Source organism: Oryctolagus cuniculus, chromosome 12, assembly GCF_964237555.1.
Source record: "Oryctolagus cuniculus chromosome 12, mOryCun1.1, whole genome shotgun sequence".
Taxonomy (NCBI): domain Eukaryota; kingdom Metazoa; phylum Chordata; class Mammalia; order Lagomorpha; family Leporidae; genus Oryctolagus; species Oryctolagus cuniculus.
In genome coordinates, this window is record NC_091443.1 from 78,393,774 (window position 1) to 78,420,002 (window position 26,229).

General features: G+C 42.1%; 1 protein-coding gene and 1 non-coding gene across 2 annotated transcripts in view; both read right to left on the bottom strand.

Moving 5' to 3' along the window:
• Positions 1-26,229, bottom strand: part of PRTG (protogenin) — a 158,368-nt gene that overhangs the window by 98,044 nt on the left and 34,095 nt on the right. The gene's annotated exons all lie outside the window — the stretch shown is intronic.
• On the bottom strand, positions 9,615-9,719 carry LOC127483884 (U6 spliceosomal RNA). The gene has a single exon (XR_007910676.1). It is a non-coding gene; the product is annotated as a U6 spliceosomal RNA (small nuclear RNA).

The window sequence follows — 26,229 nt, forward strand, 5'->3', positions numbered from 1 at the left end:
TGGAGAAGCTGGGACTAGAACCGGCGCCCATATGGGATGCCGGTGCTTCAGGCCAGGGCTTTAACCCACTGTGCCACAGCGCCCGCGCCTTCTTTAATTACTTTCAAGCATGTTTATCTACAAACATTTTTATTCCAGATTAAACTTGTAGATATCTGCTGATAGTCAACTACCGAAGAGTCTGGAAAAAGATGGTCATATTCACCATCAAAATTATCAGATTCACATTCAGACTCTGATTCTTCAATTAAAATGTAGGCTTTTCCTTTTATAATTAACTTATACTGAGTAGATTTGTTATTTCATGCATTAGGACCTAAATTTCCATAAGTTTAATGTCTACAAAGTATTATATGGTCATATTTATCTTATACTTACAACTTAACATGTATAAGGCCGTGAACTTTAGTTTTAGTTGCCATTGATAATCCAGTCTGATTTCAATTTATAGACTTCAAAGTGGGAATTCTATCTTTATGTCACTTTTACCTTTCTAAAATGAAATGTATAGTACAGTTTCATTTTTCTATAAAGCAGAAGCTCCTCCAGGCCTATCAACAATTTCTTCTTTTATCACTCACAAAGAATTAAGTGCCCAATTCTGTGTGTGTGTGTGTGTGTGTGTGTGTGTATAGAGAGAGGTGAGTGGTGTATCATATGTACCTCTCCCATATCTTTTCTCTCCACCCCTAGAAGTCCTCCATTCAGTTCAGGCCTTATCACATCCTGTGCAGAAACCTTTCAGGAGCATCTCCGCTGAGATCTCCCCTGCCAGAGTTACCATCCAGTGTGCTCATCATGAAATAGAAGCTTGATTTGTGCTGCTGATGCATTAACTAGCTCCTATCAAACTCTCTAGTCTCCTCTCTGACTACTGAGATGTTACACCTCCAAACTTTATATGAGTGTTTCCTTCTCTCTTAAATATTCTATCCCTTTCTAGTTGATGAAATTGTATCATTATTCAATACCAATTAACCTGTGCTACCCTTTAGGGTCACTGTTCCTGACCACGTTCTTTGAAACCTCTGTGGACCTTCACTGCTGCTATTATCTCATAGTGTTACAGCTAGAGCATCCCCTACCTGAAATGCTTGGAATAAGGGTATTTCAGATTCTTAAGCTTTTCAGACTTTGGAATATTTGCATAGTATTTACCAGCTGAGCATCCTGAATACAAAATGATTCGAAAACCGAGAATTTTGAGCACTCGAAATTTTGTATTTTGGAGCATCTCAGATATAAGACCTTTCAATATGGATGCTCAAACAGAATAACCACTTATTCACAAGCATTTCTCTTTTTAGATTTATTATTTGAAAGTTAGAATTACAGAAACAGGGAGACATGACCATGACACACACACACACACACGCACACACACACACGGGGGGGGGGGGGAGACTGAGATCGAGATCTTCCATCTGCTGGTTCACTCCCCCAGATGGCCACAACAGCCAGGGCTGAACCAGAACAAAGCCAAGAGCTAAGAGCTTATCCAGGTCTCTCATTTGAGTCGCAGGAGTCCAAGCACTTGGGCCATCTTACACTGCTTTTCCAAGGCCATTAGCAGGGAGCTGGATCACAATTGGAATGCCAGGACACAACCAGTGCCCATAGGGGATGCCAGTGTCGCAACTGGCAGACCCACCCACTACCCAACACCACCACCTTACTCCTCTTCTATACTATGAACTCACTGAGGAGCAACAGTGAGTTAAGTCTTTGGAAGATTCCTTGAGATAGTGAATAATCAACACCAGACACTAAACCAATACTTGTTAAACTGAAATTTTAGGGGCTTTTTACAATTCTATTAGGTCATCAAGGACAGTTCCTAGAACTTTATGAAGTTTCCCAGACAGAAACACCAAAGCTCACAATCAGAAAAAGAATGTTTTTTCTGTCTGCTATAATTCCAGGAAACTGGATCGAAGTAGAGCAGTTGCAGCGTAAACCGGAGCCCATACGGGATGCTGGCGCTGCAGGCTGTGGCTTAACCTGCTATGCCAGAACACAGGCCTCCACGTTTTCTTATAATTTTATTTTTATTTAATTGAAAGGCAGAGTGATGTGGGGGAAGGAAGGGAGAAAATATATTTCATCTACCAGTTCACTCCCCAAATGCCCACAAGAGCCAAGCTAAACCAGGCTAAAGCCAGGAGCCAGAAGCCATAATTCCATCTAGGTCTTCCACATGGGTGGTAAGAACTCAAGTACTTAGGCCACCATCTGCTGCCTTCCAGGTTTTGTATTAGCAGGAAGCTGGATAAGAAGTGGAAGTAGTACTGGATCCCAGGCACTTAGATAAGGGATGTGGCGTACCAAGCGGTGGTTTAATCCTCTGTGTGATAACATCCATCCCTATCTCTCCTATGTTAAAGAACTTCTGTTCTCTTTACAAAGATTAAGTAAGCTAATATAGTAGAGGATTTTATATATTTAAATGCTCTTATAAATGTTGTGATTATTAAGAATAAAAACAACCACTGTTGCCTTGAGTAATTTCCCTCTTAGTCAAGTGAGTCCTGCCTTTTTCTCCAAATCTCATCTAACCAATCAAGTAACAGGTATTCCTCTGAACCACTTTCTCCAAGCAGTTCCCCTAATTTTTCTTAGATGGATAGATACGAGTTTTTATTATAAAAATTGAACTAATTTTCACTCCAAGCCAAACAGGCTGGAGCTCTGGAGTCACAAAATTCTGAGAATTGAAAGATAAACATGTTTATTCTCTAACTTATTATGGATATTTCTTAATCCCACTACAGTTGTCAGCAAGGTATGATAGCAAAAGTGTGTGTGTGTATTTCTGGTGTAGTAAGTAAAGCCACCACCATAAGACATTGGAATCCCACATGGGCGCCAGTTCATGGCCTAGATGCTCCACTTCCCATCCATGGTCTGGGAAAATCAACATGCTGCCCATGTGGGAGACCTGGATGAAGTTCCTGGCTCCTGACTTCAGCCTGGCTGAGCCCTGGCAGCAGCCATCTGGGGAGTAAAGCAGTGGATGGAGGAGCTCTCCCTCTCCCTCTCCCTCTCCTTCACTCTCTGTAACTTTCTTTCAAGTAAGTAAGTAAATAAATATTTGAAAATAAAATGTGTAACTTTTGGGTACCTTTTGAAAATTCAACCTGCAGGGAAAAATAGTTTTTCCCAGAAAAATACCAAGCCAGATGTTGCTTAGGATTCTCATGAGCTCCTCTGTGACTGAAGTAAAAGGGGAAAACAGCAGGTGACAATGAAAGCAGGCTCGCCTCTGTGGTTCTAATCCCTCCAGGAGGGCCCCAACCCCATCCTGTCCCCACCCCTGGGAACTTGGAATGTTTCACTTGCTTTCTCTCCCACCTTGCCACAAAGGAATCAGACTTCTCTGAAGAGTGGTTCCTACTAACGGTCTCCCCTTCAAACACCTCACGCATGTAATCTGGCTCCCTCCGCTATTATTTCATCACAGTGTCTATGATACTACACACTCTTCATTCCCTCTCATTTCGCTTACCCCCTGTCTGTCTTTCCATGGGCTCTCCTCTCTCTTCTGCCCTTCTCTGCAGAGACCCTCTGTTCCCTTCTGTTCTACATTCTCATCTGGTGATCACATCCACACCCGGCTGTTGCTGCTCATTCTCCTAAACACATCTCCATGCTGGATCACCATCCTGGCAGTTTCACACTTGTGGCTCCAACTCACCTGAAGTTCACAACTTCCAACTCATCATATCCCAAATAAAACAGTCCTTCCTCCAAACCTGCATGTGTACCTCAGTTTTGTCACACCACTACACACTCACTCACCTGAGACACAACTGACTCTTCAGCATTCTCTTCAATTACCTGGTCCCACTGATTTTAACTCCTAAAGTCAAACTTGTGCCCCTGTGCTTGTGATTCAACATCTCTCACATGACCCACCTCTGCTTTCCTAACTTCTCCCCTTCAAAAGCATGCTCCAGACACACACTTGTGTTTGATACAGCTGCATCTAATTCACTAGCAACTTTCATCTGCTAACTCAAAAACTTCTACAGCTCAACCCACTACTTCTAAAACCAAATAAAGGAACAATCTCATGAAAAAAGTTATTCTAAATATAAATGCTGTCAAAAAGAATTATATCTCAATAATACCACTTTAAAATCTTTAAATGGCTTAGCCTAATTACTAGAAAGATTTATTTAATTCATTCAAAGGCAGTTACAGAGAGAGAGATATTCCATCCACATTTGGTTTACTCCACCAAATGGCCTCAACAGTTGGGGCTGGGCCAGGCCAAAACCAGGAGCCTAGAACTCCATATAAATCTCCAGTGTGGGTGACAGAGGCCCAAGTACTTGGGCATCTTCCACTGCCCTCCCAGGCACATTAGCAGGGAGCTGGACTGGAAGCACAGCAGCCAGCACTTGAACTGGAGCTCATATGGGATGCCAGTGTCACGGGCAATGACTTGACCCACTGTGACATATATCCTTCTTTATTCCAAATATGTATTTTTAACTCTTCTTGACTGGGTATAGTCTCAACAAATAGTTCTTGGCTACCTTTTGCAAAAGGAACGAAGGAAGGAAGGTAGGTAATTTGACACCAGTTACTTCAAAAAGCGAACTATACAGTAGGTCTGCAGTAATATTTAAGCAATTAATCCTAATTCATATTAAAAAAAAGTCTCAGCAATTAATGATATATGGTATAACTATGACACAAAGGCATTTTTATTTCCAAGAATCCGATGTTAGTAACAATCCTATTTTCTTTACAATTATACCACTCGTTTAGTTTTAGTTAACTCATGCTGATGGGCTCTAAATCACATAATTCTTCATAAAATGCCCATTAATTGTCCCCCCAGTTGTCTAAAAAATTTTAATTTCATTTATTTTAGGAAACCTCTTGACTAATCTTTTCTAAGTTCATTGATTCATTCAATAAATGTTTATTCAGTGCCTAGTACATTCTAGGTGCCAAGAATTCAACACTGAATAAAACTAACAAAGACTCTACTCTCAGGGATCTCTCACAGTAGAGAAAGGCTTTTCACTAAATTACTATGGAAGTACATAATTTCAAACTGTGATAAATACTGTGAAGGAAAAGTATAGAGTATTATGAAAGCATAATTATAGAGGTTTCAAGCAATTTAATAGTGACAGAAATAACAAGAGCTTAACATATATTTTATTGTCAGATACTGCATTAAGTACATTACACATTCTAATTAATCCTCACAAATAGCATTATCCCAACTTTTAGTTAAGGAAACTGAGGCACAGAGAGATTAACCAATTTGCTCAAGTTTTTGCGGCTAGGAAGTTGTGCAGCTGAGATGTGACTCCAGAAAGTTTCCAAAGATCCAATGTAAGCTCTCTGAGAAAAAGTTTGAGCCTTCCAAAATTCCTGTGGAAGAAAAAAATTGCAGGTTCTACTTTTAAGCAATTCTGCTGTCCAGTATAAGCTAAAATACATTGATTTTTATAGCTGTCAAACAGTATGTGTTAATTCCCAAATTTCCAAAACAGAACAACACCATTCCAACTCCTGTTAGAGCATGTGTTTGGCACAGCAGTTAAGATGCTGCTTAGGGCATTCACATCCCTCTCTCAAGTGCTTGGTTACTGTTCACTTCTGATTCACCTTCCTGTTGATGTGCACCCTGAGAGGTAGCAGGTGATGGCCGGAGTACTTGGTTCCCTGATAGCACATGACGAATCCAGACACAGTTCTTGGTCCTGGCTTTGGCCAACCCCAGCCCCTGCTCCTGTGATCAATGGGGAAATCAATCAGTGGATTAAAGATCTCTGCTTTTCTCTTTGTGCCTTTCAAATAAATAAAAATCAATCATAAAAAACTTTCATCTCAAAAAAGACAATGTCTACTATCTAGGTTGTGGTAAAGATAAAAGAAGTATGTAAACTGAATGGAACAATCTCAGTGTAAAATTTACTTAAGAATCAAATATTTTCTTAAAAGACAAACCTATTTTTATAAAACAGTTTGCCTAGTGGGAATATTAGGTTTTCCTTTATTGTTATTCATTCAGGTATCTAGACAGAGAGCCCAGAGGCAGATCAGCTAAAAGGACACCAAAAGCGCAAAAGTGAAATCTGCTGGGGGTTTGAATGAGGGCAACAATAATAGGAAGGGAAGACAGGGCACATAAAAGAAATACTGTACAATAAACAACATGATTTGGTCAAGAGGCGTTTTGAGAGGGGCTAGGAGAGAGACAGAAGAGGTGATATGGTCTGAGGCTCCTGGTCTGCAGCAGGGGCAGGGGTTGGGGGGTGGTGGAAGGTACTGAGATGCATCAAAAATGACAAAGTAGAAGCTATCAGAGGGTTGCTAAATACCCATTACACACTCTACTGATCAGGAAGAGAAGGAAGTAGACACGTTTAAGATAGGGAGACTGTAAAATTAGATTAGGAATGAACAATGTAAGTAACATCATTATCTGTACCTCCATGTTTATTGTAGCTCGATTCACAATAGCTAAGAAATGGAATCAACCCAAATGCCCATCCACTGAAGACTGGATAAAGAAATTATGGGATATGTACACCATGGAATACTACACAGCAGTAAAAAAAAATGAAATCCTATCGTTTGCAACAAAATGGGTAAAACTGGTAAACATTATACTTAGTGAAATAAGCCAGTCCCAAAAGGACAAATACCATATGTTCTCCCTGATCTGTAATAACTAACAGAGCACCTAAAAGGTAATCTATAGAAATGAAATTAACACTTTGAGATGCAATGACTTTGAACAGCCCTTTGTCTCAACTGTTGAGGAACTTTTTTTTCCCATACAATCTGTTGAACTCTTTACTTAGTAGAGAGTTAAATGTATGTGTATAATGCTAATTGAAAACAGATCTTGGGGCTGTCACTATGGAGTAGTGGGTAAGGCCGCCACCTACAGTGCCGGCATTCCATATGGGTGCCAGTTCAAGTCCTGGCTGTTCTACTTCTGATCCAGCTCTCTGCTATGGCCTGGAAAAGCAGTAGAGGATGGCCCAACTCCTTGAACCCCTGCACCCACATGGGAGACTCAGAAGTTCCTGGCTCCTGGCTTCAGATCAGCACAGCTCTGGCAGTTGCGGCCAATCAGGGAGCGAGCCAGCATATGGAAGATCTCTCTTTCTCTGCCTCTCCTTCTCTGTGTAACTCTGACCTTCAAATAAATATATAAATCCTTAAAAAAAAAGAAAAGAGAAGAAAAGAAAAAAGAAAAGCAGATCTTAGTAAAAAGTAAGAATGGGAATAGGAAAGGAAGGAGAAGAGGGGTGAGTGTGAGTGGGAAGGTGAATACAGTAGGAAGAATCACCATGTCCCTAAAGTTGTATTTATGAAAATATGAAGTTTATATCCCTTAAATAAAAGGTTTCTGGGGGAACAAAAAGAAATGGTATCATAAAATATGGGACCTTTTCACACCTAGATTCTCTAACTTTGCATGTTTTTAAGGTGCCTATGTGCTATTGTATTTATCAATATTTTATTTTTTTATATTGCTAAACAACATTCAATTGCACGGATAATCCATATTTCATATTTTTATTTATCCTTTCATTGGTTGATGGACATTTATGTTTTCTCCACTCTGTCTATTATGAATAATGTTATGAACATGTTGTATGCAGACTCACAAATTCAGTTCACTCGGATATATACTTAGGAGTCAAATTACTTGGTCATATGTAATTGTATGGTTAACTTTTTTTGAGGCTGATAAACCGATTATCACAACCCAAGTGAGTTTTTAAAACATTTTCTTTTATTTACACTTAATTTTTTAAACATTTATATATTTACTTGAAGGTCAGAGTTACACAGAGAGGGCAGAGGCAGAGAGAGAGGTCTTCTATCTGCTGGTTCACTCCTAAATTGACCACAACGGCTGGAGCCAGGAGCTTCTTCTGAGTCTCCCACATGGGTGCAGGGGCCCAAGGACTTGGCCATCTTCTACTGCTTTCCCAGGCCATAGCACAGAGCTGGATTGGAAGTGGAGCAGTCGGGACTCAAACTGGTGCCCATATGGCATGCCGGCACTGCAGGCAGCAGCTTTACCCACTACACCACAAAGCCAGCCCCATACTTGATTTTTAAGAGATACATTAAAATATACATATTTATGGGGTGCCATGTGATGTTTTGATACATGTGTATAATGTCAAATCAAGGTCACTAAATATCCCTCAAATATTTATCATTTCTTTATGGTGACAACATTCAAGTTTCTATATTCTAATTTTTCTTTGAGAGGAACAGACAGTAAATTAACATTGACTATATTCACTCTACTATACCAAAGAATCCCAGAACATCTTACTCCTATCTAATTAAAACTCAGTGCCTATTAATCAAACTTTCCCATCCCTTCCTCATCCCTTCCCTCCTGACCCACTTGTAACTACCACTATACTTTTCAATTATAATTTTTAAAAGTTAAAGAAAAAAACTTCAAGTATCCATTTATCTTGATTTTTAAACTAACAGGTTAGGTGTAAGATTGCCATTAAGATTTATAGAAAGGGGGTCAGCACTATGGTATATCAGGCTAGCCTGCAACACCAGCATCCCGTATGACTACCAGTTTGAGACCCAGATGTTCCACTTCCGATCCTGTTCCCTATTAATGCACCTAGAAAAGCAACAGAAGATGGCCCAGGGATGGAGTTCCAGGCTCCTGGCTTCGGCCTGGACCAGACTTGGCTGTTGCAGCCATTTAGGGAGTAAACCAGCAGACAGAAGATCTCCCTCTCTGATTCTCCCTCTCTTTCTTTCTAACTCTGCCCTTCAAATAATCTTTAAAGAAAAAAGATTGAGGGGCCATCATTGTGGCATTGCAGTTTAAGCCTCTGCCAGTGATGCCAGCCAGCATCGCATGTGGGCACTAGTTCTAGTCCTGGCAGCTCCACGTCCAATCCAGCTCCTTGCTAATGGCCTGGGAAAGCAGTGGAAAATGGCCAAAATGCTTGGGCCCTTACATCCATATGGGAGGCCTGAAAGAAGCTCCAGGCTCCTGGCTTCGAATCAGCCCAGCTCTGCTACTGCGGCAGAATGAACATCGGATGGAAAATCTTTCTCTGTCTTTCCCTCTCTCTGTAACTCTGCCTCTCAAATAAATAAATAAATCTTTAAAAAAAAAAACACAGAAAAAAGACATTTTTGGATTTTGATAAGTGTTATATATAGCTTATACTAATGGCCTTTAAAAACAGCAACATGCAGCATGTAAGATTAGTAGAGAAAAGGATTACCTTTTTTACTTCTGAGACTGCCAGAATTAATTTGAGAACAGTTTACTGGTTTTTCCAATTTAATTTATGCTCAGGCAGTTGAATCGTCATCTGCTGCTCCCCCAGGATGCAGATGCAGAGGAGCCAGCACTCAAACCAACACTCTGATAGGGGATGCATGCATCCCAAGCAGTGGCTTAACTCCCTGTGCTCCAACACCTGCCCCCGAGCACCTCTGTATGTATTTACTAGTTATTTGTATTTCTTCTCCTGAGAAATGTCTATTCAAATCCTTTTCCCATTTGATGTTTCTGCTGTTGCAGATTTTGAGGTCCATATGTATTCTGGATATTAATACATTGCCAGATGAGTAAAAATAAGGAATGTTTCATAAATTTTCATGTCATCTTTGCACAGGGGCTATGCAAATCTTCTCTATCAACCCAATTTCAGTGGATGTGCTGCCAAACTGAGAACTATTCTCATTTCTCAATAACAGAAACAAAGGCACTAGAAAACTGGGCTAAAAATACTTTTTAAAAACTAAGTGAAGAGGCTGGTATTGTGGCACAGTGAGTTAAGCCACAGCTTGGAATGCCCTCATTCCATGTCCTAGTGACAGACTGTTCCTGCTACTCTGCCTTTTTTTTTTTTTTTTTTTTTTTTTTTTTTTTTTTTTGACAGGCAGAGTGGACAGTGAGAAACGTCTACCTTTTTCCGTTGGTTCACCCTCCAATGGCCGCTGCGGCCGGCGCACCGCACTGATCCAAAGGCAGGAGCCAGGTGCTTCTCCTGGTCTCCCATGGGGTGCAGGGCCCAAGGACTTGGGGCATCCTCCACTGCACTCCCAAGCCACAGCAGAGAGCTGGCCTGGAAGAGGGGCAACCGGGACAGAATCCGGCACCCCGACCGGGACTAGAACCTGGTATGCCGGCGCCGCAAGGCAGAGGATTAGCCTAGTGAGCCATGGTGCAGGCCGCTACTCTGCTTCTGATCTAACTTTCTGTTAATACACCTAAGAAGGGAGTGGATGGTGATACTTGGGTCCCTGCTACCCACATGAGAAAGATGGATGGAGTTCATTGCTCCTTGTTCAAGTCTGGTCCAGCCCCAGCTGTTGCAGGCATTTGGGGAGTGAGCCAGAGTATGGAAGACAATGATCTCTCTCTCTCTTTAAGAACTCCAGCACAATACAGGGCATAATTCAGGAGTATATAGGGTTGGGGCACAGCAGCATAAGCTTGCAGAGAAGAGTACAGATACTAACACACACAGACCTGGGTTAGAATCACAGCTTTGCACTCATGAGCTGTGTGTCCTTGAGAAACTACCTTAAAGTGTATAATAATAATTCTTTGGCACATTATAATAACATTAAACTGCAAAAATGTACACACATAGTATGAGAATGCCAGCATGTACTCAGGCACTGCTTGGCACCTAGTAACTTCTAGTGGTGTCGATGGAGGTGGTAACAGCAATTAGATGTCTTGCTAAGAATGTACTGGTGTCACTTTCAGAACTCTGACTCAAAAAAGCCAGACAAAGGACACTAGTGACCCTTACGCAATATATTTTAAAGCCTAAACAAAGGCAGAGGTACTTTAAGACTTAAATTTTTCCTATTCCTTTTGATTAAGTCAGACATTGTGGAGTTTTTACATAAAGGTACATAAAATGCAGAGAAACAAACTATTTTCCCATTTTGATTGTGCATATGTAAACTACCTGAAGAGGATAAAAATCTACCAGTTCAGTGGGAGACAGAATACCAGGTGGCAGTAATTATGTTCACATCTCTAGTAGTAGAATTATGGTGGTTATTATTTATTTTTAAAATTTAAATGACATTTTTTTCTAAAAGTCACATACTTTAGAAAGTGAGGCTTTGAAATTTTTAAGCTGCCTCTATGAAGCACAGGATGAAGAGAGAGTTAGAATAAACTTTCTACTGATACTTTACTTCCTGAGAAATTTCTCATCCTTAATTTTTAAAATTATCTGCCTTTTTAGTTCTTTTAATTTCTCACTCTCTGGATAGACATCATCTATGATCTACAGATGTTTGATTCTCTCCCTAGCCAGTGCCCTAAATCTGAAAATTACAAGAACAAGAACTTCTGAATAAAAATATCTTCAATTAAACAATTATATAAAATTTTGTATCAATACTCAGAAGCTTCAGAAAAGTACACAAACACCAGATATGTAAATCATGATAGTCTTCAACTTTGTTTCCAGGATTTATTACCATATTTTAATGTTTTTTAAGTGGTGCATTAAATTGAGCAAACAAAAAATCCTTTGAAAGAATATTTAAGCTCCCTAAAACTGTTCAAAACTATTTTTGGCAAATTCAAAACATTTTACATTTACATAAATCACAAAATATCTCTGTCCTTATGCAAATCTCAACTTACTTCCTAATGTGGACTTTTGTTTCTGCCAGTGAGGTATGATTCTGTAAGTCTACGGCCTCTGTGTGAAATCTGACCTCTCTTCGCTCCACAGTCGTGCTAACATAAACCAAGAGCCTCACAAGAAGTCATTAAATCAGTGCTGTTAAGAGCTCAGAGCTCTATAAAATAGGCAAGAAACACAGTCTCAAGAAACACGCACTATCCTCAAAAACAACCTTGCAAACACAATAAATGTTAAGTGCCTATTTTATTTGTGACTTCCTCTTCTTCACCTGTCTACTTAGTCATTTGCTCCTATGATTTATAGTCAGAAAAAGAAAGACAGATCAAAGATGCTAAGATTAAAATGTTCTCCCAGTTTTTATTTGATCACAAAGGAACACATGTATGACCTTGCCCTAGAAATAATTACAACTAATTAAGCTAATATGCCAATACCAGCTTGCATAGTAAACTACTCTCATAAATATTAAACTACTAGTGCTTCTATAAGGCTGCAATGAGTAAAACAACTCATATATGTTTATTTCAAAACCAACTAAAAAGTACAATACACAGTCTGACATGACATGCCAAACAATAACTTAAGTTCACATTCCCCCCACCAAGAAAACTTTTTAAAATTATCTTGTATTAAACAGAGAATACTAAAGTAAATCAGAATTCTGATGCATGTTTTCAACCAGTGATCCTAACTCTGCAGTTCAGCCAGAGGGTCCCCAGGCTCAGCTGCACCAGGCTACTGCCACACCCCTTCCTTCGGGAGCCCTAAACGGCAGGGAAACATGGCCAACAGTCACGTTCCAGCGCCTCTGTGCTGTTCCCACTGTCTCTAAATCCACCAATCAGTAGCTTGGGGAAAAACTCTACGCAGCTCATCAAGAAATTCCTAACTGTAACTCTCAAATGAAAACTTGAAGCTTATTTCTATGACACTGATCTTTCAAACCAACCAGGTATTTGTCTACTTTGGGCTTTATTACTGAAAACATAGTTATGACATCTTGTTTCATCAGCCCTGATCCACTTTAAGTCTTCAAACTTAAAGAAGACTAACAAGCAACTCAATATGATGTAAAACTGTGGGATCTGGTCCCATTATTTAATCAAAGTACATTCAATACATTTTTAGCAGTAGGTAAAAAACTAACCATGGAACAAGTTGCAACAATATCTGAAAACCTACTATATAGGCAAGAAGCCGAGCATTCACTTTTCTAAGTGATTTAATAGGAAAATTTCATCTATTTAGTAAAAGCAGTGTCCCAACAATATATAATCACTTGAGTCTTGAGCATCAATTCCTCTGTATAGCTGTAGAAAGCATGTAGTAGCTAATCTGTAAGTGGTTTATTAACTGATTTCTAGTGAATAGCTTATCCTGTTTGAATCTATGGCAACTCTTTTTTTTTTTTTTTAAGATTTATTTATTTATTTGAGAGTCAGAGTTACACAAAGGAAAGGCAGAGAGAGAGGTCTTCCATCCTCTAGTTCACTCCCCAATTGGCCACAATGGCCAGAGCTCAGTTGATTGGAAGCCAGGAGCCAGGTGCTTCTTCAGGTCTCCCACACAGGTGCAGGGGCCCAAGGACTTGGGCCATCTTCTACTGCTTTCCTAGGCCATAGCAGAGAGTTGGATTGGAAGTGGAGCAGCTGGGATTCAAACTGGAGCTCATACAGGATGCCGGCACTGCAGGCGGTTGCTTTACCCACTACACCACAGCGCTGGCCTCTGTGGCAACTCTTAAGCTACAAGATACATACTTACGTTACTATAACATTTTCTTAAAATGTTAACCAGGGTCTGGCATTGTGGCGTAGTGGGTAAAGGCACCACCTATGATGCCAGCATCCCATGTGGGCACAAGTTCTTGTCCTGGCAGCTCTACTTCTGATCCAGTCGGTGGCTTGGGAAAAGCATTGGAAGACGGCCCAAGGGTCTGGACCCCTGCTACTCATATGGGAGACACAGAGGAAGTTCCTGGCTCCTGGCTTCAGCCTGGCCCAGCCCTGGCTATTGTGGCCCTCTGAGGAATGAAGCAGTGGATGAAGATCTCTTTCCTTGTCTCTCCTTCTCTAACTCTTTAAAATAAATAAATAAATCATTTAAAAAGATTTATAACCAAATAAATATAAATAAGGCTAGAAACTTTTTAATATATTTGGGAACAGAAGACTTTGGGAAGTATATAGTTCATGCAGAGTTTCCACAAGATAACACAAAAACAAGATAAGTTTCCAGTATATTCTCAGCAAGTTCACACTAAAAGACAGCTTTAGTAACACCTGAGAATGCTTTGCTTCTTTGCTATTTCATCAGCCTTGCTCTGTCAAACGTCAGACTTGGGACTCCACCTGCTCAATTTATTCAGCAGCAAAGAGAGTTGGACAAGGCTGTTCAAGTCCCCTCCTGACAACGGGCCACTCACTGCTGGTGAGCATTTCTCTTATTAATCTCCTACTAATATCTATTTCAAGAATTCTCTAACTTTTCAATTTATTCAAGTCTCCAGCCTTTTTTTACCCTATATTATAAATCCCTTAAGTTCTGAGAATAGTTCTTATTGGTCTGTGTTGCTAGGAGCCAAAACAGTGCACTGCATACAACAGGTATTCAATAAAGGTTTATTAAATTAATTCAATGAACCATATAGCCAGCTCCCTTAAGCTTAAAACAGAAAACTGCTTGTCTCCCTGAGAAGAACATAATTTTGTTTAGATACTTACAGAATAACGTTGAGCAAATTACTCTTCCTAAACATGCTTTGTTCTATAGAACAAAGTTCTTAAAAGAGTTATTATGGTTTATAAAAACAATGCAGTGAAATGCTTAACATAGTACCCACAGCATCAAAAGCATTCTGTACATTTTGGCTATTTCTATTATTGCACTAGACATAAATCCATCGATTTTCTTTTATTTAAGATTTATTTTATTTATTTGAAAGTGTTACAGAGAGAGGAAGGGAGGGAGGGAGGTAGAGGGAGAGAGGTCTTCCATCTGCTGGTTCACTCCTCAAATGGCTGAAATGGCCAGAGCTGAGCCCATCTGAATCCATGAGCCATGAATTTCTTCTGGATCTCCCACGTGGGTGCAGGGACCCAAGGACTTGGGCCATCCTTGGCTGCTTTCCCAGGCACATTAGCAAGGGGCTGGATTGGAAGTGGAGCAGCCAGGACTTGAACCAGCACCCATATGGCCAGCACTGCAGGCCGGGGCTTTAACCCACTGCACCAGCCCCAATTTTATTTTCTTACCACCCCAAAATCTCTCCAGTTCACCTATTTTCTCTTCCTTTTCTCCTGATTCTGAGGAAGAAGTAACCATTCCAACATGTGCCAAGGTTAACCCTTCTCCTGGCACTCCCAATCTCTCCCTGTCCACCTGCTCCAGGTCCTTATTACATTTATTATTCCTACTCTCGTGCACCACACTTTCATTACTAAGTTCTTTTTCAGTGTCTATAAACACAATCTTATCTTTTGTCCTAAAAAGCAGTATCAAGATCACAGACAAAGCTAACCTCCAGCTGATCTCCTTTCTATCACTGGAGTGATTCTTTTTTTTTTTTTTTTTTTTTTGACAGCCAGAGTGGACAGTGAGAGAGAGAGACAGAGAGAAAGGTCTTCCTTTGCCGTTGGTTCACCCTCCAATGGCCGCCGCGGCCGGCGCGCTGCGGCCGGCGCACCGCGCTGATCCGATGGCAGGAGCCAGGAGCCAGGTGCTTTTCCTGGTCTCCCATGGGGTGCAGGGCCCAAGCACCTGGGCCATCCTCCACTGCACTCCCTGGCCACAGCAGAGGGCTGGCCTGGAAGAGGGGCAACCGGGACAGAATCCGGCGCCCCGACTGGGACAAGAACCCGGTGTGCCGGCGCCGCTAGGCGGAGGATTAGCCTAGTGAGCCGCGGCACTGGCCTTGGAGTGATTCTTGAATGACTCCCCATCCCACTCTTTACTTCTACAAGGTAGGGTGGGATGAAAAACAGCACTCCCCACCCACCGGGGTCTTTAATATAAGATACTGAGAGGGAAAATTTGCAAATCATGTATCCAACAAAAGATCTATATCAAGAATGTATAAATAACTATCACAACTCAATAACTAGAAGACAGTTAATTCAGTAAAATGTAGATAACAGATCTGAGCAGATACTTTACCAAAGGATATATGCATGGCAACTCAACACATGAAAAGATATTCTACCTCATTATTCATAGTCATAAGGAAATGCAAATTAAAACCACAAGATATCCTTATGTATCTATTAAGCAGCGCAAACCACAAACACTGACAATACAAGTGTTGGTGAGGATGGGACAAACCAGGAACTCTCCTACACTGTTAGTGGGGGGGGGGATACAAATTGGTAATTATTTTGGAAAATAATCTGCAAATTTCTTTCTATTTCTATTCTTACCATGTGACCCTGTATCTCATTTCTAAATATTTTCTCAAAAGAAATGAAAATTTACTTTCTTACAAAAGCCTGTGAAGTTTTGAGAAGTTTTATTCACAATTGCCCAAACTAGAGAAATCCCAAATGTTCTCCCAGTGGTGAACAGATAAACTAAACTGGAGCACTACTACTTAGCAATAAAATGGCATGAATTACTGATATGCTATTCAGTAACATAGATTAGTCTCAAGCACATTGTGCTGAGCTGCCAAGGAATCAAGATTCTAAAGGCCACACAGTATATAATGCCATCTACATAACATGCTGCAAAATACAAAATAGAGTGACTACTAGCAGCTAGGAAGAGGGAGGGTGTGACTGCACAGAGAAAGAGAATGACAGAATGTTCTGAGGCAAGGAAGCTGCTCTGAACCTGATGGTGGTGGCTGAGGGTTACACGACTCTATACATGCGTCAAAAATCACAGAACTGTAACTCCCAAACAGTGAGTTTCACTGCACATAAATGTAAAATAAATTCCAAAAAGACTATATTCCGTACAAAACAGAAAGACCTTTAATTTATAATCACTCTTAAAGAATAAAAGTTATAAATTAAGATGACAGCAAACATGCTTTTTTAAGAGAGACTTATTTTATTTATTTGAAAGGCAGTTACACAGAGAGATAGAGATCTTCCACCTGCTGGTTCATTCCCCAAATGGCTGGGCTGGCCCGAATCCAGGAGCCTAGAACTCTATCCCAGTTTCTCATGTGGGTGCAAGAGCCCAAGCACTTGGGATATCTTCCACTGTCTTCCCAGGTGCATTAGTAAGGAGCTGGATTGGAAGCAGAACAGCTGAGACTCAAACCATATGCTCATATGCCAGGGTCACAGGTGGTTTAAGCAACTGTACTACAATGCCAGACCCAGTATAAACAAGTTTTCAAAGCTAACTCCTTGAAGACCAGCCCTGGTTTTCCCAAGTGGAACCAGAGACCGCTTTCTTTCACACTCCTGGAATCTTAGCATTTCCTGACTGCTGCACTGTTAGTTCCATCAGCTCTACTTCCTGCTCCCAACCACTGGATGGGGCCCATGTCTCTTCATCTTTGTATTTCTGCCAAATACAAAGCACCAGACACAAAAGATACTCAACAGATATATGACAGACACATTAAAAAAATAATGCCTAAGGAAACATACATATTTAGTTCAGGTCCCATCTCCTTCATCTGGAGTATATATACTATACTATACCATACTATACTATACCCGTAATAATAAAGAGCTCTAAGATGCTGAAGCTAAAAGATAATACATGAAAAGCACACAGAAAAAAAAAAACATTTACCCTAGTAACAAGAAAAGTATCTGTGTTGCTGGGAAACAGAAATTAGAAACCTAGAGCTCTCCTATTTCCCTACCTATGGAAATGATGCAGAAGCAGTCACATCTCTGTTGAGAGTCTAGATGAGTTGAGAATTAGGAGGCATTATAGGCGTGTACATGGACGTATACTTGTACACACACATACACACCTGAAAGACAAGCCCTTCTAAAGTAGCCCAGCCCACTGCTCTGCCTCTCACTGTACACTGAAGGGCTGCAACTCTGGCAAACACCTTATACATGCTGTTGACTCAACATATCCAGCAGATGCAAAGCAATTTCTGGGCCTCTCGCAATCTAAGCCCATCTTAGGACCTGACACAGATTCTTTCAGGCCAAGACAGAAATAACATACAAATCGGTCTGAGAACCAAGAGATACGTTCCAAGGAATCTCAAATGAAAAATGGGTTTTCTGAAGTGGTTGTAGTCTTTTGGAATTCATGTCTGACCAAGATGGTTGAACACTGGAGTGCTCCTTGAGGATTAAACTGAATTGCTGGGGGCTAAAATGAAGGGGCACTGTTTTGCACATGTACCAGTGTCACAGGGACACTGCCGCTCTCCTGAACAGAGTTCCAAGAATTGCAGGGACTACAGAGTTCCAATGCTGAAACTTCAACCACAGAGGAAGTACGGTTCTCTTCTGTTACATTCTGGCTTGGGTTCTGCTGCCCTGCTGGTGTCTACCCTGAAGACTGATAGTAAAGGGACAATGAAGGCAACCAGGAGGGCATCTCAGAACCAGAACACAAGCAACACCAGAACCCAATGTGGAAAGGTGATGCTATGAGAAGAGGAGTCTGTGTTGGCAGGAATGTGAGAAAGGGAGCAGGAATAAGGAAAATCAAACACCTAAGCAATATAAACAAACAGAAGCAGCCTCTCAGTAAGAACAACCCAAGAAAGTAAGTTTGCTATAATCATTAAACTATCATAAAATTACCACTAACATTCCTTGTTTTCCTCTCTAGTGCTGAAAAAATGGAAACAAACCACCATTCGATTTGCCTTACATCTTTCCCAACTGCTTTTTAATCTTGAGCTTAAATTTTTTAAAAAAATAATCAGTCTCCATATGGTACTCTCATAATCTCAACAGAATCCTGTTAGTTTGAGAGTAAAATCTGATCTCACTTTGAAAGAAGTCCCCAACTGGGACTTTCCTCTTCTCAAATTATCTGTCTTCCCAGCAACAGTGTGTGGTCACAGAAGTGTATGAGACATGCTAATGCGTTTATCAAGTGATTATTCTTGGCCCCTCTGCTGGCAAAAGCAAGCAGGAAACGGTACAGAAGAAACATGCATGGCAAGCCACATTAACCAGCTTCAAAGCTGTTCAACTTGTGTGGCTCCTATGAATTCAGAGGGAAAAGAGAAAGTGTCGTTGCTTTGTCTTTTCCAAGACCACTTCCCCCTCAGCCCTTTGCCAAGTGATTGCCTTCTGTTGCCTAATCCAAGAGATGCCTTTCTTATGCCTTGTTGTCATTCCATAAAGAATTAGTTCTGCTTAATAGCTCAACTGTGCAGGAAGAACATTCCATGCAATTTTACACTTTGCATCAGTCACAGAAACAGAAGGATCAAGAAAGCATTAAGAAGAGCGAGATTTTTGTAGCAAAATTCGTGTCACTTAGCAACTTCATCCGTGTAAATTTATGAGACAAATCACAAAATCCATCACAATCGCAGCAGAACTATTTCTATTAGTATTGCTTCTACAAATGATCATCACAAATACATTCAAAACCAATACCTACAGTATATTAAATTATTTGTCTATAAGCTTTACAGCATTGTTCTTCTTTATTGTTTTATAAATATAATATTTATTCTCAGGTCATAAAAGCTCAAGTTTTTCCTCTTTCTTTTTTTTAATTATTATTATTTTTTTTTTTGGACAGGCAGAGTGGACAGTGAGAGAGAGAGAGAGAGAGAAAGGTCTTCCTTTGCCGTTGGTTCACCCTCCAATGGCCGCCGCAGCCGGCGCGCTGCGGCCGGCGCACCGCGCTGATCCGATGGCAGGAGCCAGGAGCCAGGTGCTTTTCCTGGTCTCCCATGGGGTGCAGGGCCCAAGCACCTGGGCCATCCTCCACTGCACTCCCTGGCCACAGCAGAGGGCTGGCCTGGAACGGGGCATCCGGGACAGAATCCGGCGCCCCGACCGGGACTAGAACCCGGTGTGCTGGCGCCGCAGGGGGAGGATTAGCCTATTGAGCCGCGGCGCCGGCCCTCCTCTTTCTTTTAATAACAAGATACTCGTGGATGTTTAATAAATGCCTGTTACACAGTACAATTCATTATACAATCATTATTACATCAACTAAGTAGTCTATGTAAGACATTCAATTTGGGGCCAGCACTGTGATGTAGTGGGTAAAGTTGCCACCTGTGATGCCGGCATCCCATATGGGTAACGGTTCTAGTTCTGGCTGCTTAGCTCCCTGAGAATAGGCCTGGGAAAGCAGGGGAGGATGACTCACGTACTTGGGCCCCTGCACTCACATGGAAGACCTGGATGAAGCTCCTGGCTTCTGGCTTCAGACTGGCCCCACTCCAGCCATGATGACCATTTGGAGAGGGAACGAGCAGACGGAAGCGCTCTCTCTCTCTCTCTCTTTCTCTCTCTGTCTCTCTCTAACTCTGTCTTTGAAGTAAATAAATAAATCTTTTTAAAAAGACAATCCAATTCACAAACTGGGAATCAATCACCATGAAATGTCTGGATATCTCTTTCATCTTCTAATAGCTGTTAAAGCAAAGGGTAAACCAATCTACCTGATAACAGAAAAAAATATGTATCTATCAGAACACTTGTTAAAGTGAATCCATCAGGCAGACATTGACTTCTGAACTACCTGTTCACAACATAATACACTACCTGAACACAAGGCAATATTATGGGGTCATTTTATTTATTTATTTTTTATTTATTTATTTATTTTTTGACAGGCAGAGTGGACAGTGAGAGAGAGAGAGAGAGAAAGGTCTTCGCCATTGGTTCACCCTCCAATGGCCACCATGGCCGGCAGCGCTGATCCAAAGGCAGGAGCCAGGTACTTCTCCTGGTCTCCCATGGGGTGCAGGGCCCAAGGACCTGGGCCATCCTCCACTGTACTCCCTGGCCACAGCAGAGAGCTGGCCTGGAAGAGGGGCAACCGGGACAGAATCCGGCGCCCTGACCAGGACTAGAACCCGGTGTGCCGGCGCCGCTAGGCGGAGGATTAGCCTAGTGAGCCGTGGCGCCAGCCGGGGTCATTTTATTTTTATTAGGCTTGAAACACACAGTCATGAGAGAATTAACCTACTACAAATCTTAAGTATATTCACCAATTTAATGCTTTCAAAACCTTAATTAAAAATATTACCTGCACTATGGCTAGGGAAATGTGTTCTCAGGGGTTAGGTCACTTGCTCAGGGTCATAGAATTTTTTTTTTTTTTGACAGGCAGAGTGGACAGTGAGAGAGAGAGACAGAGAGAAAGGTCTTCCTTTGCCGTTGGTTCACCCTCCAATGGCCGCCGCGGCCGGCGCGCTGCGGCCGGCGCACCGCGCTGATCCGATGGCAGGAGCCAGGAGCCAGGAGCCAGGTGCTTCTCCTGGTCTCCCATGGGGTGCAGGGCCCAAGCACCTGGGCCATCCTCCACTGCACTCCCTGGCCACAGCAGAGAGCTGGCCTGGAAGAGGGGCAACCGGGACAGAATCCGGCGCCCCGACAGGGACTAGAACCTGGTGTGCCGGCGCCGCTAGGCGGAGGATTAGCCTAGTGAGCCGCGGCGCCGGCCCCAGGGTCATAGAATTTAATAAATAGTGGAGCCAGGAGTCAAAACAGTGCTTTTAAAGAAAATTAACTCTAAACGTCAACCCTAAAGACAGAATATCCACATAAGGAGTCCAGCATAGCACTTAATAGCAGTAACACTAATCTACTTGGGTGACTCAACTCTCCCAGTTGGAAGCATACAATCATGCTTAAAAGACAGGCATTTTCCTTTGCTTCAACTTTTTCTGCTTTAAATCTTCCCAGAAGCAGCAACAAAAATATCTTTCTCCAAATTTCTACTTGACTGAATATTACATCACTCCCCAAATCAGCAGCAAGGGCTTTAAAGTCTCCCATCAACAAGTCTTTCTTCATTTTGCTACTTTTAAAAAAAAATTTTTATCTGAAAGTCAGAGTTACAGAGAGAGAGACAGAGATCCTCCATCTGCAGATTCACCCCGCCCCACCCCCCAGATGGACGCAAGGGCCAGGGCTGAGCCAGGCCAAAGCCAGGAGATCATTAGGGTCTCCAAAATGGGTACAGGGGCCCAAACTCTTGGGCCATCATCCACTGCCTTTCCTTAGCAGGGAGAGTGATCTGTAGTGGAGAAGCTGGGATATGAACTAGTACTTGTGGGACGCTGGCATTGCAAGCAGCAGGTTTAACTGCTACACTGCAATGTCGGCCCCCCTACCTTAACTGTATAATTATTTATCCAACATTCCATAGTACTCTCACGTGTAGACTTTCTTATATAGTAAATCTTGATACTTCACTTGTCTTGCCCAAGGAATAGTCCTTGCCTTAACAAAACCTCAGAATGAAAGAATATTACAGGATTAAGTCTCTGCATAAAAGTATAACCCGCAGGTTGCTACAACAGCCCCTAGTCATCAAAACAAAACTGATCTGGGGAAAACTTCTCAGAGGAGGTGCTATGTGTAGTTAAGGGTTGAAGGCCTAGGAAGCAGCAAGTGATTACCAGGAGTGCTCTGTGGAGAAATTAAAGCATGAGTAAAGGCACAGAGAAATCAAAGCACAAGACATGTTCAGAGAACTGAAATCCCATGTGGCAGGAATTTAGAGTGTGGACAAAAGCTGGAGGGTGAGACAGAGTAGTAAGGGATGCAACTGCAGGGCAGAGATGGTCATGAAGAGCTTGTCCATTTAAGGTTCTGATGCCTTGTTGCTCTAAGCGTGATCCTTACTCTAGTCTTAAAACTTGTTGCAAATGCAGAATTATCAGGCCCTATCTCAGAGCTATCAAATGCCAATCAGCATCCATAAAGCATATCTAAGTAACTTGCATGTGCTTTAAAATGTGAGAAGTACTACAATAAGCATTTGGGTTGGGTTACATTCTGAAGGCAATGAGGAGGTTCCTGAAATATTTTAAGCATTGAATATAAACATTTGAGAGCAATCTAAGCAAAGAATTACTAAGTAGGTACAATGCAAATGTGGGGATTTTTTTAAAGATTTATTTATTTATTTGAAAGTCAGAGTCACATAGAGAGAGGAGAGGCAGGGGCAGGGGGGAAGAGAGGTCTTCCATCCGATGGTTACTCCCCAGATGGCTGCAACAGCCAGAGGTGTGCCAACCCAAAGCCAGGAGCCAGGAGCTTCTTCCAGGTCTCTCACGTAGCTGCAGGGGCCCAAGGATCTGGGCCATCTTCTACTGCTTTCCTAGGCCACAGCAGAGAGTTGGACTGGAAGTGGAGCAGCTGGGACATGAACCGGCGCCCATACCGGATGCCGGCACTTCAGGCCAGGGCATTAGCACACTGTGCCACAGCACCGGCCCCACAAATGTGGGTTTTATGGCTCACTTGTTTTTGAATTCTTCTATTTGAGAATGGTCAAGTTTCATAAAAGTCTTTCTCTGCCTAAATGGAGTCTCCTAGAAGAACTTCTAAGGTAACATCAAACTCTAAGAATGTAAAAGCACCAACTATAGGACAAAAGCATGCTCAACTAATGTATCCAACTAGTGAATTATACAATCCCGTTCCCTAAAGAGCTGCATCAACCTAAAGCTGCTGCATCAATGCTTAATTCTATGACTTCTATGCCTGTTAAATATTGCTGGATTACTTACGTAAAGAAGAAAAATGCTCATAAAACCATTTGTTAGAAGAGGAAAGCATATGTCTTTTTAGAATTTTTTCTGAAATTATATTCAACCTTTAGTTCAGAAGAATGAAAGCATGCAATTCTGGACCTCAGCCATACAGAAATCCCCCATAATGTGCTCAATAAGCCAAATCAAAACAATGCATAGTTTATAGGAGCAGGGTAAAGGAAACTTGCAGCTCATATTTCATTTGCTGTCCAGCATCACAGCCACTCAAGCAGAGGAAGGTTAACTTATAGAATCTGCTTTTCAATGCTGTTATTGGCAGCGGATAGAGCCAAACAACCTGACATTTTATGTGATCGTTTATAATGAAAGTCACAGAAAAAATTTTTACTTAAAGAAACATGGCCGGGGCCAGCATTGTGGCATAGCAGGTAATAAGGCTGCCACCTACAATGCCAGCATCCCATATGGGCTCCAGTTCAAGTCCTAGCTGCTCCCTTTTTGATGCAGCTCCCTGCTAATATGCCTGAGAAAGCAGCAGAGGATGGACCAGGTGCTTGGGCTCCTGAACCCAATGTGGGAAACCCAGAAGAAGCTCCTGGCTTTTGGCTTTGGCCTGGCCCAGCCCTGGCCATTGTGGCCATTTGGGGAATGAACCAATAGATGGAAGACCTCTCTCTCTGCACCTCTACTTCACCCTCTCTGTAATTCCAACTTTCAAATAAATAAACGAATCTTTAAAAAAAAAAAAAAAAAAGGAAGTAAAGGAAGAAGGAAGGAAGAAAGGCATACTGGTAGAAAGAGGGAAAGACAGAGAAAGAGATCTTCTGTTCAATTGTTCACTTCCCAAATGGACACAATAGCCAGGCTGGGCAGGTCAAGCCAAAGCCAGTGAGGAGCCTGGAGCACCATCCTAGTCTCCCAAATCGGGCAGCAGAGGCCCAAGTACTTGAGTCATCCTCTGCTGCTTTCCCAGGTACCTTATCAGGGAGCTGGACCAGAAGTAGAGCAGCCAGGACTCCAACCAAACCTCATATTGGGGGCTAATGCTGTGGCCTAGTTGGTTAAGCCTCCACCTGTGGCTCCAGCATCCCAAATGGGCACCAGTTCCTGTCCCGGCTGCTCTTTGTCCTACCCAGCTCTCTGCTATGGCCTGGAAAAGCAGTGGAAGATGGCTCAAGTACTTGAGCCTCTGCACCCACGTGGGACCTGGCTCCTAACTTCAGATCAGCCTAGCTCCAGCCACTGCAGCCATTAAGGAGTGAACCAGAGGATGAAGACCTTTCTCTCTGTCTCTCCCTCTCTCTGTAACTCTGCCACTCAAATACATTAAAGCACACACACAAAAAAGCTCATATGGGATGCCAGCACTGCAAGGTGGCAGTTTAACTCACTGTGCCGTAACACCAGCCCCAGCTGACAGCTTCTTTTTTAAAATATTTATTTATTTATTTTTAAAGGAACACAAATTTCATAAGTACAACTTTAGGAATATAGTTATTCTTCTCACCATACTCGGCCTCCCACCTACAGTCCCACCCCTCCTCCTCCTCCCTCTCCCCTTCCCAGTCCCATTCTCCATTAAGATTCATTTTCAGTTAACTTGGTACACAGAAGACCAACTCTATACTAAGTAAAGATTTCAACAATTTACACACACACACACACAAACTGAGAACTAGTTCTATAGTTAAATCTTATAATACAACTCATTGAAGATAGAAGTTGTGCATGGGGAGTTACTGCACAGTGAATCCTGTTAATTTTTTTTTATTTGACAGGTAGAGTTATAGACAGTGAGAGAAAGAGACAGAAAGAAAGTTCTTCCTTCCATTGGTTCACTCCCCAAATGGCCGCCAGGGCTGGCACTGCGCCGATCCGAAGCCAGGAGCCAGGTGCCCCATCCTGGTCTCCCATGCGGATACAGGAGCCCAAATACTTGGGCCATCCTCCACTGCCCTCCCAGGCCACAGCAGAGAGCTGGACTGGAAGAGGAGCAACTGGGACTAGAACCCAGCGCCTATATGGGATGCCGGCGCCACAGGCGGAGGACTAACCAAGTGAGCCAAGGCGCCGGCCCCCCTCTATTGTTAATTTAAAAATTAACACTCTTATGTATGATGTCAGTGACCACTTGAGGCTCTTGATGTGAGCTGCCTGGGCTATGGAAGCCTTCTGAACCCACAAACTCCGTCAGTACTTAGACAAGGCCATAAGCAGAGTGGAAGTTCTCCCCTCCCTTTAGAGAAGAGCACATGCTTCTTTGATGGCCACTTCTTTCTGCTGGGGTCTCACTCAGGGAGATGCTTCATGTAGAACCTTTTTTGCCACAGTGTCTTGGCTTTCCATGGCTGGCAGCTTCTTAAGAAGTTAAACATATGGGCCAGCGCTGTGGCTCACTTGGTTAATCCCTCTGCCTGCAGCGCCGACATCCCATATGGGCACCAGGTTCTAGTCCTGGTTGCTCCTCTTCCAGTCCAGCTCTCTGCTGTGGCCCGGGAAGGCAGTAGAGGATGGCCCAAGTGTTTGGGCCCTGCACCTGCATGGGAGACCAGGAGGAAGCACCTGACTACTGGCTTTGGATAGGTGCAGTGCCAGCCATAGTGGCCACTTGGCGAGTGAACCAATGGAAGGAAGACCTTTCTCTCTGTCTCTCTCACTGTCTATAACTCTACCTGTCAAATAAATTAAAAAAAAAAAAAAAAGAAGTTAAACACACATTAGGACACTTCAAAACAATAATGGAAAGTAAAAGTTTATTTAGGTGCCAAAAATTTCTGAAATCCATGCTACAAGTGTTCTTCAAGAGTTCATAAAAATGCTTATTATGAAAAACTACATACTGATTTCAAATTTTTTTGCCTCAAAAGAAACATCTTTTAATTCCATTTTCCACAAAGTTTAAAGTAACCTTGAATCTACTATACAACCCAA